Below are 18,959 nucleotides of genomic sequence, written 5' to 3' on the forward strand. Positions count from 1 at the left end.
GGAGCACCGGGGGCGCCTGGGCCGCCCGTGGGCACCGCGTCCGGGCCAGTGCCTTCCTCGTGCGGTGCCAGGCGCCGGCCTCCCCTCCTTCCTGAACTCACGTTTCCACCCTCCCCCGGCTTCGGGAGACCAACCGGGAGCCGCTCTTCACCGCCACCCCCGCTCCCACCCAGCTCCCCGTCTCTCCAGCCTTTTTATCCAGCCCCCAGGGTTGGAGGGCCTGGACGCCCATTTTAGAGCTGGGCAAACTGAGAGCCTGAGACGTCCTGTAAGTACACCGAGAGGCTGGGGAGCAGGATCTTCCAGCGCTTCTCCCCCGGGGCAGCTGCAAACCCTCCCCAGACACCGATCTGGCCTGTGCTTTGGCGGTGAAGGAAACACCGCGCCCTCCCCCCTTAAACCTAGGGGCTTCACTGATGGACCTCGGGGGTCTGACAGCATCCCATCTTACCCTGGAATAGAAGGCAAAATTTCATACATACGTTTTTTTCTTGGTAGAGTATTCATGGCTTTCACCAGAAAGGTAATCACTCTAAGCTCCACAGAAGGGCCTGAGAGCCGTTCTTCACCTGCCACATCACATTGGCGCCCTGGACAGGTGCGGGATGGAGGAAGATGTAGACGTTCTTCCAGACTCCATCTCTCTCCCTTCTTCCTAGTTGGGGGAGGGGTGAGGAGAGGGCGGGAAGAGCAGGGCAGTGACTTGAAGGAATTCTGAAATAATCCTCTAGGAAAAGAAAATAAGAAGAGTTCTGAGGAAAATTGCTTTTTTTGTTGGTTTTTTTTTTTTGGTTTTTTTGTTGCTGGAAAAAGCTGGATGGAGGGTGGAGTGGGAGGGTGTTATATTCCAGACTGGGAGTCCTTCCAGGACCCTGCAGCTGACACAGGCTGTTACTCCCCCCAAGTGGCCACGGGGCTGTTGGGTCCCGTGTAGTCCTGCTCCTGAGGCTGCCAGACACCTTTCCTGTGCTGACACCTGGAAGCAGAGCAGAAAGGTCCTTCAGGGTCACTCTGCTCAAGTGTCCTCGTAGTGGCAGGTGCCATGACATCGTGACCACTTTCCCACCAAGGGGACCAGGGCTGAAACGGCTGAGGAGATAGGTAGGTGGGTGTCCCCATGACAGCTTGGCATGTGGTGGGGCAATCAGCTTCTCTTGCAGGTACCCTCCCCCCTCACAGTGGCACCCTAGCATCTGCTCCATTCCCCTAGGTTGTGAGCACCAGGGAGGGGAGCCCCAGGGTCCCTCTGGCTCAGTTGGTCTATAGGTGATGACAGTTACTTATTCAGTGGTGATAATGATTGGCCTGCACAGTACTTGCAATTAAGTAAAAAGTTATCCCCTGGGGGGAGAAAGCAAAACTAAATAATAACTGCAAATGTTTGAGTCCTCTCTGCCACTCTAAAAGAATTCCAGAACCATAGAAGCTTCAGAGTTGGAAGGAGCCATCACCAGTTCAGTCCCGTATCCCCACCCCATCATTGCTGATAAATGCTTGTCAGTATTGTTCTTGACTGATACCTCTTACTGATGGGGACCTTACTTATCATTTCCTGGGGGGCTGCCTCCAATGTGGTTCAGCTCTGGTTGTAGGAAAGGTTTTATGTGGAACTGAAATGCTTCTCCCTGTGGCTCCCCACTGCCACCCACAGGACAAGACTATTGCTTTGTGCCTGTTAGCCCTCCACACACAGTGATCTCACCCACCACCACTCCGCCCCCCACCCCGCCCGCCACACTTGGCTTTTCCAGCCCAAATTCCTGAAATTCTTTCGTAATTTTCTTGGATAGTGCTTCCCAGTTACATCACCCTACTGGTTCAGATCCTCGGGCCACAGTGGCAGTGACTCAGGTCAGTGAGGAAGCCCACCATGTCTGGAATGCTAAACGCATTCTATAACTTGATCTGGGTGGTGGTTACACAGCTGTAAACATGTAAATATTCATTGGGCTGTATGCTTATGATTTGTGCCTTTCACCGTATGTGAGTTATACTTCAATAAAATAGTAAAAAGTAAAAATAAGTAAACAAAAACAAAGTGAGACACCCCACTGTGAATGCAGTACCCAGTCACCTTATAGTGAAAGGCCTTCCCTTCTTCCCTTCCTTCCTCCCTCCCTCCCTCCCTTCCTTCCTCCCTTCCTTCCTTCCTTCCTTCCTTTGGTGGTGTGGGGCCCTTGACCCGAGGAAAACAGGTAAGGAAACAAGCAATAAGGTACATTTTGTAATAGGCATGCTTTGAGAGCCTGGGGTGGGGCGGGTGGGCAGTGTCTAATTATGCCTGGGAAGGCTTCATGGAAGAGGTGATTACTGTACTGAATCTGGAAAGGCAAGTATGTGAAAAGGTTTTGCTTATGTGCTCTTTCTTCTTCTCTTTCTCTATCTCCTCTGTTTTCCAGAATCACATTGTCCACCTCCTCCAGGAAGCTTTCTCAGCAAAATTCTATCCAGCCCCCAAATTCCAGCAAGCCCCCTCCACTCCTTTCACCCTGCAGTCTTCATAGTGTCAGCTATTACATTTAACCAAGTGTTAGCTTCCTGTTCCTGCCACCCTGCCTCTCCTGCAGCCAATTAAACTGGGGGTTCTTAAGGGCTGGGACTATATTTACCTATATTTCTAACTCCCCTCCTTTACCCAATGTCTCACAGAACACCTTGCAGATAGCAAGTCCTGGATAAGTAGCTGGGAACTGAATTATTTGCATAACACCTTTGCAATTATTTTTGATTTTCATTTACATACCATATCTCCCAGTGATAACAAGTTTCCCAAGGGCAGAGTCTATCCTATATCGCCTTTGTGCTGTGTATTCAAATGTCTAGCCCTAGCTTTGTCATTCAAATGTCTAGCCCTAGCTTTGTCTAGCCCTAGCTTTGGCACCCTTTGGTCATTCTTAAATTTGAAAGAAAACCTTGGGTAGTCCCTTAACCATTCTCTGATTCACCTCCTTCTAAATTGGAAGGAAATTACCCTTCCCTCTCACAAGCTCTGGAAAGCAGTTTGAGACCCCAAAATATGGAAGACTGAATAGACTGGCAGAAAGAATCTGAAGGAGTGAAGTGTTCTCAAGCTCTTGCCTGAAATCTATTCTTTTGCTTCAAGCATCATCTCCTCCAGGGAGCTTTCCCTGACCTTCCTAGAGTCCCTCCTTGGGGCTCCCAACGTAAACCATTGCTAATTACCTGTTTACTGCTGCTTTTTCAAGGCAGAGGCCATGGGGTTTGTTCTTCACTGGGTGTGGGGATTGACTCCTTGGTGAGAGATGTTTGCACTACACTGACTCCTGCTAACACCTGGAAGTTTACCAGCAATAAATCAACTGCATGTCTTGGACTATGGATAGGTGATCGACATCCTGGAAATACTCAAGGAGAAAGCAAACAAGATAATGTAACACAGAGTGAAATAAGACCTAGGTACCCTCACCGTGATTCTTTTACATGCATCACGGCTGCCCAGATTCCTTAGTGTAGAAATGCATATGATGTGCATTTTGTTTTTGTTACTGTTTCTGTTAGGATTGAAAACCTTAAATGTTAAGCAAATGTACAAAGAGAAAAGGTCTGATTATAGCAGCCTAGAGGGGAGTCACTTGGACTTGGGCCTGATTTCATGCCTGGCAGGATCCTCTAAGTGACCATGGACCTGCCCTTGTCCCCAGGGCCTTCTGATCTCTGCTTCCCAGACTCTCAGGAGACCAGGCAGGAGCAGTAGAGTGAAGTCTCCAGTTCAAGATCATTAAGCATATCCTGCAGTTCCTCTGGCCTCTCTAGGGCATGAGGCTGCCCCTCCCCTACTTCCGGATTTTGTGTTCTCCTCCACATCATTGCCTGGCTGGCCAGACTGTGGAGAGTGAATTGGCAGGCTGTGTCTGGGGGTGGCATGGGGTAGGTTGCAGACAGCTTGGTGCCAAGGACTGCACCCAGATGACCCAGCCACCCTACCACACATGAACTCAAACAGCAGAGATGGGTGTGTGTACAAATATCCAGATGAACTGAGTTCTCATCTGCATGGAGGGTGAGGGGGGTGGTCACTGCAGATGCCAAGAGGGATAGGAGCAGGCGAAATGGCCCAGAAGCATCTTAAGGGTTAGACCAGTGGCCACACACATCCTGGAGAGAATGTTGCATAGCACCTGGCATTTAGTTGGTGCTTAAAAGTGCTAGTTGAAGCTAGTCTAAATTTGAGAGTTGGAAGGACTCTCTGAAATTATCTAGTGCAACCTCCCACTCAGAAACGGAATTCCATTTACAGCATCCCTGCAGGTAGCCACAGCTTCAGCATGCTCAGGCTTGAAGTCAGAAGAATCTAGTGTAAGCTATAAGACCTGTGAAAAACTGAGCCTCAGTTTTCTCCTCTCTAAAATGGGGAGAGGGCTTCCCTGGTGGCGCAGTGGTTGAGAGTCCGCCTGCCGATGCAGGGGACACGGGTTCGTGCCCCGGTCCGGGAAGATCCCGCATGCCGCGGAGCGGCTGGGCCCGTGAGCCATGGCCGCTGAGCCTGCGTGTCCGGAGCCTGTGCTCCGCAACGGGAGAGGCCACAACGGTGAGAGGCCCGCATACCACAAAAAAAAAAAAAAAAAAAAAACAAGCAAAAAAAAAACAAAAACAAATAAAATGGGGAGAATAATTCCTCCCTTACTGAGAGAAAATGTAGACAGAGTGTATAACACAGGAGCTAGTACACTAGTTTCTCAATAAATTATTGTTATTATTATTATATTTATTATCATCAACAACAACTCAAAATGATCTCCTGGTCTTGTACGCTAGAACAGTGGCTAATGAAACTGAATCCCCCTAAAACTGAGTCCCCCTTCTGAGTTTATGATTAACCTCTCTGTCCAAAACTATTCCCCATCTTATCCCCTCTGGCCTCTATCCTGTGCAAACTAAACACTTATCACCCAGAGTCAGATGACTAAAATTGCTGTTGTCGATAACATCATTAATGTACAGACTCAGGTTGTTTCTCCAGGGCAAGGTGAGCTAACAGACCCCTGGGTCATGGACCACCAGACCAGAGACACATAAACCTTTGGCATCCTGACTCCCAAAATTATGATTAAGAAATGTCATAAGATGACTAATCCCAGCTTCTTTTCCTTCCCCTTTAATAACCCCTAACTCAAAGACCAAGTGGGAGTGGATCTGAGGCTTGTCTCCCACTCCCTTGCTTGGTGCCCTGCAATAAACTCTTATTTTGCTGCAACACCTGCTTTCAGAGTTTGGCTTTCTACACGGTGGGCTCATGGGCCCTTTTGCTAGGTTATAATTTGGCGACCATGAAGGGACCTCTCAGGTTCCTCTGAAGTTAGTGCCTGTGGTCTGTGGCCCTCTGCCAGTGCAGTCTTCCCTTAGCAGATCTGGCAGCTGAGGCTCTTTTGGCCAGGAGATCCAACTGGGGAATTCCTTTTTTGACCAAGCATCAGCAACCCTAGGCAATATTCCAGGCTTGAGGTGAAGGAATGGTTTTTGGATTAGAAGACATCTACCGGTAAACAACCAGCACAATGGTGTAGGCCAAAAACTTTTAGGTTTGTATATTGATGCCCTCCTAGGCCCATTGCTGGGTATTGGGGGAGGGATTAGGTTTGATAAAGGTATGAGCCTAAGGTTGCTTTTGGAATTGGTTTGGCTTTAAACCTTTTGGAATTGGTTTGACATCTGTCGTGTGTGTGTGTGTGTGTGTGTGTGTGTGTGTGTGTGTGTGTGTGTGTGTGTGTGTGTGAGAGAGAGAGAGAGAGAGAGAGTGTATATTTCTGTCAAGGAAGATGCAGTATTTTAATTGGCAGACATGACAAACAAAAGCTCAGTTCCTAAAAATAGCCTTTTAGGACACTACAAAATTAGACCACCTTTAGTTATAGTTCCCCAAAACTGGGTTGCTGACTTGATAAAACATCTTTTCAGAATTCTGACCCTAAGGGAACAAGTGCTTCTAGGAAAAACTTGCTTTTCTCTACCTGTGCCTTTGAGATGTAAATATTCTACCACAGCTCTCAGGAAATTTTATCTTCCTCTTATCTAGACCATTTCCAATTCCTCAGACTGAGGGAAAAAAGAGAAAAGAGACCGTTTTGAACTTAACTTATTCCAACTGTTATTTATAAACTAGTGAGTTTTATATTATAATACCTGATACATGACTAAGCTTTAAAATGAAGCTATGAGATTGTGTCTATGTGTGCATTACAAATATATGTCTTTTCCCTTGGATGGTATTATCAAAATTAATTTGTAAGTGAACTCTGTTTAATTGGCTGAAAGGAAATTAAGCACTTATTTAAATTCTCAGAAATAGAAAAGATATAAAATAAACTAATAAAAAAGCACATATTTATTTTGTCATTAATATGATTCAATTAAAAACTAATGTGAAAAAAAAAAGAAAGAAATAGAAAAGAAACTAACCCAAATTAATTTCAGATTCATGTGATCTGCAAAATATTCAGTATTAAATTATTATCTGGCATTAAAGTTAGTTTAAGGGACTTCCCTGGTGGTGCAGTAGTTAAGAATCCGCCTGCCAACGCAGCATACACGGGTTTGATCCCTGGTCCAGGAAGATCCCACATGCCAAGGAGCAACTAAGCCCGTGCGCCACAACTACTGAGCCTGCGCTCTAGAGCCTGTGAGCCACAGCTACTGAGCCCACGTGCCACAACTACTGAAGTCTGCGCACCTAGGGCCCGCACCCGGCAACAAGAGAAGCTACCTCAATGAGAAGCCCGCGCACTGCAATGAAAAGTAACCCCTGCTCACTGCAACTAGAGAAAGCCCGCGCACAGCAACGAAGACTCAACGCAGCCCAAAATAAATAAATAAATAAATAAATTTATATAAAAAAAATAAAGTTAGTTTAAGCTTGTTGGTTTAATTAATATAGACGTCTTTAGAGTCATCAACATTAATACTTTTATTATACCTAGGTTTACTGAAAGTCAAAAAAGATCTTATTTCTTCCTTTCTGTTTTTTCTTTTTTTATTGAAGTATTGTTGATTTATAATATAATGTAAGTTTCAGGTGTACAATATAGTGAATCACAAGTTTTAAAGGGTATACTCCATTTATAGTTATTATAAAATATTTACTATATTCCCTGTGCTGTGCAATATATCCTTGTAGCTTATTTATTTTGTACATAGTAGTTTGTACTTCTTAACCCTCTACCCCTATCTTGCCCCTCCCCCTTCCCCCTCTCCATTGGTAACCACTAGTTTGTTCTCTGTATCTATGAGGGATCTTATTATTTCTGTTACAAAAATTTGTCATCAAGAAGAATAACTTGATATAATGAAATTTTTATAAGTAAATTAAATGTAAATGAAATGAGAGTTTTTAGGTAAACTCTTTAGGAATAATTATGTTTTAGGAATGTCTACTTAAAAATAATTTCTCCAAAATAGATAACTAATAACCTGCTGTAGAAAAAATAAATAAAATTAAATTTAAAAAAAGAATAAGTGTTAAGTCTTGAAATGATAGAATTATCTAAGAGAAAATAAAAACTTATGAAGAAACAAAAATCTCTATATAAAATGTCCTTGAGAAAATATTTCTGACTTGAAATATTATCCTTCTTCACCAGAGTTTGTTAAAAAAACAAAAAGTCTCACCAGATTTTTGGTAGCTTGAAGCTTTAGAGTTTTGCTAAATTAAGTTAAATGATGGAAGTTTATTAAATATCTAGGTCACTTCCAAATAAAATAAGATACTGGAACATTAATTACTGAATATAGGCTCCTTTTTACAGAAAGCTAAAGATATTTAGGACTATTAATAAATATTTTTGGTGTCACACCAAGATATTTTCTATAAGAAAGCATGTGTTTTTTGAAACCATAAGTACTATTTATGTTTGCCAATCTACAGAATGCTAATGTAAAAGGCAAAAGATTTATATGACCTGAAGAGAAACATGAATATGGATAGAATGCTAATGTAAAAGACAGTTCATAACTGTTTCCTTTTAAGTTTTCACTAGAAACTAAGGTTTTTAAAGGTTAAGAATTCTAATTAATATATGTAATTAAAACTACTAAAAATTAATAAGGAAAACATCTTTGTATGTGAGGGAAAAGAAGGTATAAGGAATGGAAATGCATTTTATTAAGGGAAATGAAAATAATTTTGTCCTAAAGCTGATTATTTCTTTTTTTTTTTAATTTTTAAAATTTATTTTACTTTGTTTTTTTGGCCACGTCATGCAGCATGTGAGATCTTAGTTCCCTGACCAGGGATCAAAACTGTGCCCCCTGTGGTGGAAGCGTGGAGTCTTAACCACTGGGCTACCAGGGAAGTCCCTCATTATTTCTAAATGGGAAAGAAAATAAGGGACAAATTAATATGAATATAGAAAGTGTACAAGGTTTATAAGAAAAAAAGAGTCTTTAGAAGGGAATTCCATGTGTGGTCAGGATTGACTACAATTAGAATACATTTAATTGATTAAGTGAATTTTAATATTAAAGATAAAATGGGGGCTTCCCTGGTGGCGCAGTGGTTGAGAGTCCGCCTGCCGATGCAGGGGACACGGGTTCGTGCCCCGGTCTGGGAGGATCCCACATGCCGCGGAGCGGCTAGGCCCGTGGGCCATGGCCACTGAGTGTGCGCGTCCGGAGCCTGTGCTCCGTGAAGGGAGAGGCCACAGCAGTGAGAGGCCCACGTACCGCAAAAAAAAAAAAAAAAAAAAAAAAAGATAAAATGGTGCACAACTAGAATTTGTTTCCCCTGTGTTAAGAGTACAAAGTTTTCTTGGAATATTGAGCTGCTTTCGATAACAGTCTGTAAGTTTCTTCACCTTTTAAGTGACCCATTGTAACTTTCTGTATTTGCCTTTGAAATCTTTTACTATCACTTTGGTTAAGTGAATAAGTATTGTTCCACAGTGACCCATGATTCTACTTCACCCAGTGTTTTAAATTTTTTAAAAAATATTTTTGACAAACTTCCCAAATATCAAATTCTAATTGAAGTTCCTTTGACCTCCAGCTAACTTTGGGATGTTTCCAAGGACCTCTGAGGCATCTGAGAGAGAGATATTAAACTAATTTAGGATTACTTGGAATGTTAAATAACATGAGAAACATTGTCAAATGAGTGGTAATAAACATTCTTAGGTTATATTGCATAGGTAAAATGGCATTAATATAAATTTTCTAGAAATTCTATGAAATTTCTAAGAATTGAATATATCCTGATATAATGTTATATTCCTTTAATATCACATGTCACAAAAATAATCAGATTTCTTTGTCATTGCAATCAGATCTTTGTGCCTTTTTAAGTCTTTTGTCATTCATGGACAGTTATTGTTTTACACTAGTGCTTTTGCAAAAATGCTTCATCTTCAAGAAGATTCATAGAAAGGACTTTCTGACAAGTCCAGATTTCTGATAACTTTCAGATCATACTGCTGAACTGAGTAAGAAATTAAAGAATTCTAATGGAAAACCTGATGGCTTCATAAAACTGTTAACAAAAAGGATTAGTTACATAGGACTGAGTGATCTGATTAATATGGTTATCATTTTTAATGATTTTTGGTCTGAAATACTGCTGGCTTTTAATCTATGTTTTCCAAATGCAAGGAAACCATTCCCCTTAAGCTAATTACGACTTACAGCAATTTGGTAAATTATACATTTGTAAGCAGAATTGAAACATTTACCTTTTCTCTCCACCTGATCCCTCTAGAAATTGGAAATTCTTAAGTTCCCAATAGCCTTAACAGGTGAACAAGAAAGGCCACCTTCTTACTGGTGCAGGAATCTCAAGATATGTTAGGGAAACTGAGAAGAGAGGAGTTCACCCAAATCTGTAGATATCACAGGCAGAATCTGATGGCAAGTCCTTGGCATGGCTATCCCAGTCTTGAGAGGCTTCTTAAAAATTCAATCTGAGATATCTTATGAAAAATTCCAACATAGCTAATTCAAAATAGCCTTTGTGAATTCCCTGGCAGTCCAGTGGTTAGGACTCGGTGCTTTCACTGCAGGGACCCGGGTTCGATCCCTGGTCGGGGAACTAAGATCCCGCAAGCTTTGTGGTGTAGCCAAAAAAATAAAATAAAATAACCTTTGTGATCAATTACATGTATGTAAATAATCAGGCCAAGCTTGAAACCAGACTTATGTTGCAAAAAAATTGGTCTTAATTTGGCTATATTTGGTAGAAATGAGTATAATTTTAGAAAAAAAGATTATGTTTCAGTGGATATTAAATTATAGTTTTGTTCATTGAGGTCTGTGTTTACTGCTTAAGACTCACTTCCCAGACAGCTCCTTCTTGGTATGTTACATTATTGTAAAGTTTAATTGAATTATTAAAAGGATACTCTGTTTGTTTCTGAAGCTTATCACAGCAATCTATCTTTGGATGAAGATCATATACCCCAGAACTTGCAACCAAGAGATTATGCATATGGGAAAGGACTGCTCCAACTTAGAAGAAAGGCTCCGTAATAGGTAGTCGTAAGTAGCTCAATCTCAGTAAAACTGAAGGGAATTGACTCTTGACTTCATATTTCCTTTAAGAAGGGCCTCTGCCCTGATCAGGTCTATAGAAAGGGCTGATAACCCCAAATGACATCAGCATAAAATGATGATGACAGCAGTAGTAGACAGCTGATCCAAGAATCCAGACAAGACCCGTAAGACGCATCCTACTAGTTCAATTGAACTTTTTACCAAATGTATGCCTCCTTATCAAAACTGGAAGTTAGTATTTTACTTGTAACCATCCTAACCATTGGTGCCTCCAATGTTCAGGATCAGTGGTCCCCAAACATTTTGGCACCAGGGACCGGTTTCGTGGAAGACAATTTTTCCATGGATGGGTGGGGGATGGTTCAGGCAGTAATGTGAACGATGGGGAAAGATGGGGAGTGGCAGATTAAGCTTTGCTCGCTCGCCCACTGCTCACCTCCTGCTGTGCAGCCCAGTTCCTAACAGGCAACCGACCGGTACCAGTACACGGCCTGTGGGTCGGAGACCCCTGTTCAGGATAGAAAGAAAATTCTCTAGTGAAGTTGTCACAGAGTATAACTACCCATGACATATATCACTGCTTGCTTTAAGTCTACTGCCAGAAGCACATGTATGATATTTGTGTGACAATTTGGTATAATTGATAAAAATGTATAGTCTATAAAATGTTTCCCCATTAGCATACCTCTGAGCTTGTTCACTGTGTCTGATTAGTTTTCTCTCAACGTGGATAACTAGGCAAATATATATAAACAAAAGGAGGCACCAAGGGACATGGTGAACATAGGGCAGGAAACAACCACCCTGGCATTGGGGGACAAGTATTTTTGATCATCAATGCTTTCTATTGAAAGATTTGCAAACAAAAGGGGAAATGATAGAAGAAATTTTCACATATTGAAGAATAGGGAAGTCATTCTGGCTTATACATGATTTAACTTAAACTTTATGCTAATTAGAACCACCTGTTTTGTGGCCTATCAAACATGCATTGTACATCTGCTTTAACCATTAAGGAAAAGAATGCATTTTGAAATAAAAAATAGACTAACGTTGGTTCAGGCATCCAAAATAGAGCTGGATGGCCATTGTGGATATGGTTTCAGACACATTCCTGTATTACTGAGAACTTGAATTTTCTGAACTGTATCAGACTCAAGGACATCATCAGCTATTCTCAAAAACAATATCTTCTAGCAACTGCAGCTGCAATCTTATGGTCTCAAAGTCTCCTCTTATAACTTTGGGAATAGTAACAAATGAAACAGCTCAAGTCATAGCCTCCCAGCAAAAGGCACTAGATTCTTTAGCCAGAATAGTACTAGACAATAAAATTGCTTTAGATTAGATTTTAGTAGAAAAGGGAGTCATATGTGTAGTGGCCAATAGCTCCTGTTATTTGTATATTAATACTACAACTGACGTTAAAACCTACTTAGAAAAAATTAGGCAACTGTTTACTATAAGTCTCTCCAGAAGTGCCAGGTCCAGACTGGTTTTCAGGCTTATTTTCTTGAATTTCTCAGGGAAGGAGATCTATTTTCCAAGGTTTCTTAAAGTTCAAGTTACAAAAAGGAAAAAAAAGTTCAGGTTGTCACTCTTCCTCCTACTTCTAATGGGGTACCTGAGTATAAAATGTGCTATAAACTATTGCACCAAAATGGGTAGACTAAGGCACTAAGAATTTAATTACGCAAGATTTAGATCCAAAATCTGGAACGTGGGAATATTTCCAACTCTGTGTACAATATTTCCATTCCCCAAATTGAGGCAGGACTATGCCCCTTTTCAGCAGAAAGTAGCCAGAGCAGTCATTGCCCCATTCCCTCAAAGATTTGCAGAAAGTCAAAACAGGAGTAGGGATTGAAACTGAGTCCCCTCAAACCAAGTTCCCCTGCTGAGTTTATGATTAACCTCTCTATCCAAAACTTTATTCCCTGTCTTGTCCCCTCTGACCTCAGTTGTGTCCTAACTGAACACTGATCACCCAGAGTCAGATGACTAAAATTGCTGTTGTCTATAACATCATTAATGTTCAAACTCAGATTGTTTCTCCTGGGCAAGATGAGCTAAAAGACCCCTGGGTCATGGACCACCAGACAAGAGATTCATAAGCCTTAGGCATCCTGGCTCCCAAAACTATGAGTAAGAACTGTCACAAGATGGTGATTAACCACAGCTTCTTTGTCTTTCCCTTTTAAAAACCCCTAACTCAAGGACCAAGTGGGAGTGCATCTTAGGCTTGTCTTCCACTTCCTTGCTTGGTGCCCTGCAATGAACCCTTACTTTGCTGCAAACACTTGCTGTGAGAGTTCTGCCCTGCTCAGTTACACTAGCAAAGTGTGTCCCTGGACCAGCAGCAGCTTGGCCTGGGAACTTGCTAGAAAAGCAGATTCTTGGTCCTGCTGAATCAGAAATTCTGGGGGTGCAGCTCAGTAATCTGTTTTAATAAGCCCTCCAGGGGATTCAGTTGCAGCTGCAGTTTGAGAATCACTGCCCTAGAACCACAAAGGAAATGTCTAATTCCCATTCTACAGAGTGCCATTGACTTCTTGAAGACATTCTTCATGTTCTTCCTAAGTTTTATTGTCCCCAACATCCTCTCCACTTCCTTCAGCCATTCCTCACTTACTGTGTGTTTCAGACCCCTTGCCATCCTTATCTCCCCATCATATCATGCTCTGATTGTCAGTGACCCTCTTAAAAAGGGAGGCTCCCAGCACCACACCCAGGGCTCCCAAGTGGCCTAATCAGCACACAGTGCAATGAGTTTGCTGCCTCCTCTTCTCTAGGAAAGGAGAGTTTTGACAGCTATTTATTGAGTGCCCACTCTGTGCCAAGCACATGACATACAATAACTTTTTGTTTACTTCTTTTTATTGAGGTTAAACTTACATACATTAAAGTGAATGAGCCTTAAGTGAACACACTGAATTTTTACATAAGTATTTACATAGCCAGGTGACTGCCACCCAGATCAAAATATAGAACACTTCCAGCACCCACCCCAGAAACAGTACTGTACTTGCTCAATGTTATGTCTATGAGAGTAGTAGTTCATTATTTTTCATTGCTATATAGGAGAACATCATATGCATACACTACAATTTATTTATCTTGTCTACTATTGATGGACATTCAGGTTGTGTCCAGTTTGGAGCTATCATAAATAAAGCTGCTGTGGACATTCATGTACTTGCCTTTTGGTGGCAAAATGTTTATTAAATAACTAATAAACTTAACCTACCAAACATCATAGCTTAGGTTAGCCTACCATAAACGTGTTCAGAACACTTACATTAGCCATTAGGCAAAATCATCTAACAGAAAGCCTATTTTATAATTAAGTGTTGAATATCTCCTGTAATTGATTGAAAGTTGTACTGAAGGTGAAAAACAAAAAGGTCTTACAGGTAAGGAATGGTTGTAACTGTATTGGTTGTTTACTTCTATGATCCCCTGGCTGACTGGGAGCTTTGGCTCACTGCCACTGCCCAGGATCATGAGAGAATATTGTACTGCATATTGATAGCCCAGAAATCAAAATTTGAAATTCCAGGTATGGCTCCTACTGAGTGCATATCACTTTCACATCATTGTAAAGTCAAAATATCAGGAGTCGAACCATCATAAGTTGGGGACAGTAAGTATGTTAGAATCACTTGGAATCTCAAAAAAGTCAGACTTTCTGGTTGATGGAGTCTTGCGTTGGTAGTTTGCAAAAGCTCCCCAGGGCTTTCTAATGCACAGCCAAGGTTGGAAACCACTGCTCCAGAGAATCCACATTTTATCAACAGGAGCTGCTTGCATATCCTGCACCATTTAGGCCCCTCATTAAAGTGCCTTTACTGAATTATCCTTGGACTTTATGCCTAGTTTGAGCAACTTGAAGATATGTGACTGGAGTTATGGAAGGGATGTTGTTGCCAATGGACCACTATATAAAGACACACAGAAATTTCTATTGGGCATGTGCACCAGGAAAAGCTGTGATTCTCCTGAGCAACCATTTCATGTTTATCTTATGGATGCTGGGAATCATTTAATTAACACTATTTTCCAAGCTTGTAGTAGCTGCTGGAAAGCTTATGATCAAAGTCATGGTCCACCTTTATCACCTGTATGGAATTTTACGGTATATGTGTTGTATACTGACTCGATTCCTCTTTATTTTCTGTCCTTTTCTCTTCATCCTCCTTTCCTCAATCTTCCCCATAATAATGCTTTTAAACTGAGATATAATTCACATACTATAAAATTCATTCTTTGTTTTTTGTTTTTTTTTTTTTTTTGTGGTACGCGGGCCTCTCACTGTTGTGGCCTCTCTCCCGTTGCGGAGCACAGGCTCCGGACGCGCAGGCTCAGTGGCCATGGCTCACGGGCCCAGCCGTTCCGCGGCATGTGGGATCCTCCCGGACCGGGGCACGAACCCGTGTCCCCTGCATCGGCAGGCGGACTCCCAACCACTGCGCCACCAGGGAAGCCCCAAATTCACTCTTTTAAAGTGTACAATTCGTGGGTTTTAGTATATTCACATCACCACTACCTAATTCCAAAACATTTTCATCACCCCATTACCCATCCTCAATCTCTCTTCCCCTCAACCTTTGGCAATCAATGATCTACTTTCTGTCTATGGATTTGTGTATTCTGGACATTTCGTATAAATGGAGTCATATAATTATGTGGCCCTTTATGTCTGGCTTCATTAATTTAGCATAATGTTTTCAAGGTTCACTCACATTGTAGCATGTATCAATACTTTATTCCTTTTCATAGCCTAATAATATTCCATTGTTCAAAATGGATGTACCACATTTTGTTTTTCCATGGACATTTGGGTTTCCACTTTTTGGCTATCATGACTAATGTTGCTACAAACATTCATTTACAAGTTTTTATGTGAACATGTTTCAGTTCTTTGGGGTATATACCTACAAGTGGATTTGTTGGATCATATAGTACTTTTATGTTTAACTTTTTGAGACTCTTTCCTCATTAAAAATTTTTTTTAAATCTTATTGTATTGTACGTCTCTCTATAAGCCACTACAAATCCTTCTTTTTGGAAGGAGGCAGAGTATAAATAAATAAATAAATCACAAAGCACTCCCAAGCCATCTGTTTAATAATCTGTGCTAGAATTTTGCCAGGATTCTATATTGAGCCATTTGGTATATAGTTTCCAGAAATACCTTCTGTCTCTTTGTGAAAATCAGAACATTTTCTTATCTCCAATGTCCGCATCATTTACCCAGGTTGTTTTTCAGTCCTACCTGCAAGGTATTTCATGACCCTGTGTCTAATTCATCTGAATCTGGCCCCCAGAATTCATCTGCAGCCACGTAAGCACTCATCTATCTTGTGATGTACTTAAATTTTTATATCCCAGTAATCATGTACATGGTTAAAAATAAAGTAGAACAGAAGAGCCTGCAAGGAACAGTCCCACCTCATTCCTTCCCCCTCTTTCCTGCTCCCAGAGGCAACTGCTTCTAAGTCTTTTAGCTCTTTATTCTGGGAATGACTTCTATATCTCTAAATAATGTGCTTATGTGGCCGTTTCTGGATTTCTCAGTTTAAAACATCCTTTCTTTTTCTTTTTTTTTTTTTTTTTTTTGGTGGCACGCGGGCCTCTCACTGCTGTGGCCTCTCTCCCGTTGCGGAGCACAGGCTCCGGACGTGCAGGCTCAGCGGCCATGGCTCACGGGCCTAGCCGCTCTGCGGCATGTGGGATCTTCCCAGACCGGGGCAGGAACCCGTGTCCCCTGCATCGGCAGGCGGACTCTCAACCTCTGTGCCACCAGAGAAGCCCTAAAACATCCTTTCTTGATTTATAACTATGAAAAATAAGGGTTTAGTTCATATATATCATCCAAATAACCCTCCCCCACCCTGCTTACAACATGGTTGTGTAACTGTTTTTATTTAATTCCTCTAAATAAAATAAAAATAAATCTGTTGATTACCTATGTTGCTTTAAGTAACATATTTATATCTTTATTTCTCATACCATCAGCTATTGATAGTAGTTTTGACTCACTATGTTGAAGGATAAGGATAACACTCCTACCTTTCCCTTTTAGCTCCCCTTCCCAGCTTATGTCTTCTGAACATTTACTTTAAATGCTCAAAGTTGATTACCTGTATATATAATTTTCTAACCATTATTAAGTCTTCTGTGCTTTGCCTATTAGTTGGTTCTAAAAGTTTAAAACCAATAAATAATGTTTACATTTGTAACAATGTAAATATTGTTTATTACAGAGCCAGCAATGTCCTATAATTATGTTTCTTTCTTTTATTTGTTTTAGTTTTTCATAGTTTCAGATTGCCTTTCTTCTCCTTCCCCTTCCCCCTTCTCTTCTTCTCTTTACTTGCCATGATTATTTCTTCACGTTTGTTTCCTACTTTTCAGCTTATCGAGTATTCTATTTCTGAGGTTCCTCTTTTTCCCAGGGACCTCACACGGGCCCCTCTCCATTATATGCTCTAATTTGGGCGTGTTGCTTTTCTCTTAAATAGCTGTTGGTCGGGGACTTCTTTTCACTGATGCCCTTGACTGGTCCCACTGTTTTCTCTCCCCTCCCTCCCTCCCTTCCTTCCTTCCTTCTTCTCTTCCTCCCTCCCTCCCTTTGTTTTTGTTTTTGATTAGGCTATCATTTTGCTGCACCACATCTCAGGTAATTTCTTAAAAAGGAGTGTATGTGTGTGGGGAGAGATAAATTAGGAGTTTGGAATTAATGTATATATACTACTATGCATAAAATAAACAACAAAGGCCTACCATATAGCACAGGGAACTAGACTCAGTGTCTTGTAATAACCTATAATGGAAAAGAATCTGAAAAAGAATATATATATATATATATATATATATATGTAACTGAATCAATTTGCGGTACACCTGAAGCTAACACAACATTGTAAATTTACTATACTTCCATTTAAAAAATTGTTATTAAAAAAGAAAGAGAAAAAAAGGAGTGTGCGGTATACCATAGATTTTCTGAGTCCCTAGCTTCTCAAGGTTTTATAGCTCCAACCTCACACTTGAATGATAATTTGGATGGATATAGACTTCTTTGTTGAAAATTGCTTTTTTCACAGAATGTTGAAGGCATCAGTCTAGCCTTTGCTGATGAGACCCCTGAGACCAGTCTGATTCTTATATTTTTAGAGGTAAATTTTCTTCTCCTCTAGGGAAATTTTTAGGATCCTGTCTTTATCATTGCTATTCTAAAATTTCACCATGATGGTGGTCATATGTAGGTCCCTTATTCACTCATTGTGCTGTATTCTTGGTGTCCCCTTTACAAGTTGTCCTTCAGCTTTGGGGAATTATTTTGTTTTCTTCTTTGAGAATTTCTTCTCTTCTGTTTTTCTCTTTATTTTTTTTCTGGATGCTTCTCTTATCCAGACATGAAACTACTTCTCTAATTCTCTTACCTCCCAACACTTTCTATTGAAATTTCAATTTCCATAATCCTATCTTTTATTTCCAGGAGCTCACATTTATTTTCTGGTCTTCCTTTCATAGCATCCCATACTTGTTTAGGGATGCAACACCTCCTCAAATCTCCCTGATTACCTATTAGTTATTGAAAATTTCTTTAGTCTTCTGTTTCCTAAATTATTTCTCTAAAGAGAAATAATGGAATACGTCCATTATGGACATTATGTTACCCACCCCCCATTTATCTTTATTTTTTTTCATGCCAGAGGCTTTTTTTCAAATGTCTGATGATCTTTGTCTTTTCATATTTAAGAGTGAAGCTGGGCTGGTCAGGTGGCAGATTTCATTTCATTTCGGCAGTGGCCTGCATCACACGAGGACTCCAGTATTAGAGGTGGAAGCCCCTGCTTTGGGACCATTGAACTGAACCCTCCTACTGGGTATGGATCCCTGGCTGCCCTGTGTGTTGCTTGGGAATTGACTGTTCCATGTACCGTTGGCCAGTCCTCCTCACTTCAGCGGTGGCTATGTCTCCTGCTTCCTCTGCACCGTCCACCCTCATAGCATTTCGGAGGCCTGAGCCCCACTGTGGTTCTGCTGGGATAATGTGCAGCCGTCTCTCTCTCTCGCTGTCTGCTCCTCTGGGCTCACTGTCCTCCACCCACTTCATCAATGACCACTCTCTTCTCCATTTCTCAGCTCCTATATATTTGCTGAGAATGTTTACCTGCAGTGGCCTCCCTCCTGTCCTCTTCATCACTGGGAGGGTAACATTTCCTCACTGCTTTATAATCATTTTCGTGGGGTCAGGGAGGAGAAGTGTAGAACACATGTGACCAATAATCTGTCTTTTTAAAGGGGAATCTTCAATTCCCTCTTAATGTGTCTGTTTTACCTTTCCCAGAGTGAAGGTCATTTTCCTTGATATAGGAGAATGAAACAAAGTAAGAGCATTATTATTATAATAAATGTCACTACACTTTGAGAAACGAGGCTCCAGGGGGCTCCTT

Source organism: Physeter macrocephalus, chromosome 4 (genome assembly GCF_002837175.3).
Source record: "Physeter macrocephalus isolate SW-GA chromosome 4, ASM283717v5, whole genome shotgun sequence".
NCBI lineage: Eukaryota > Metazoa > Chordata > Mammalia > Artiodactyla > Physeteridae > Physeter > Physeter macrocephalus.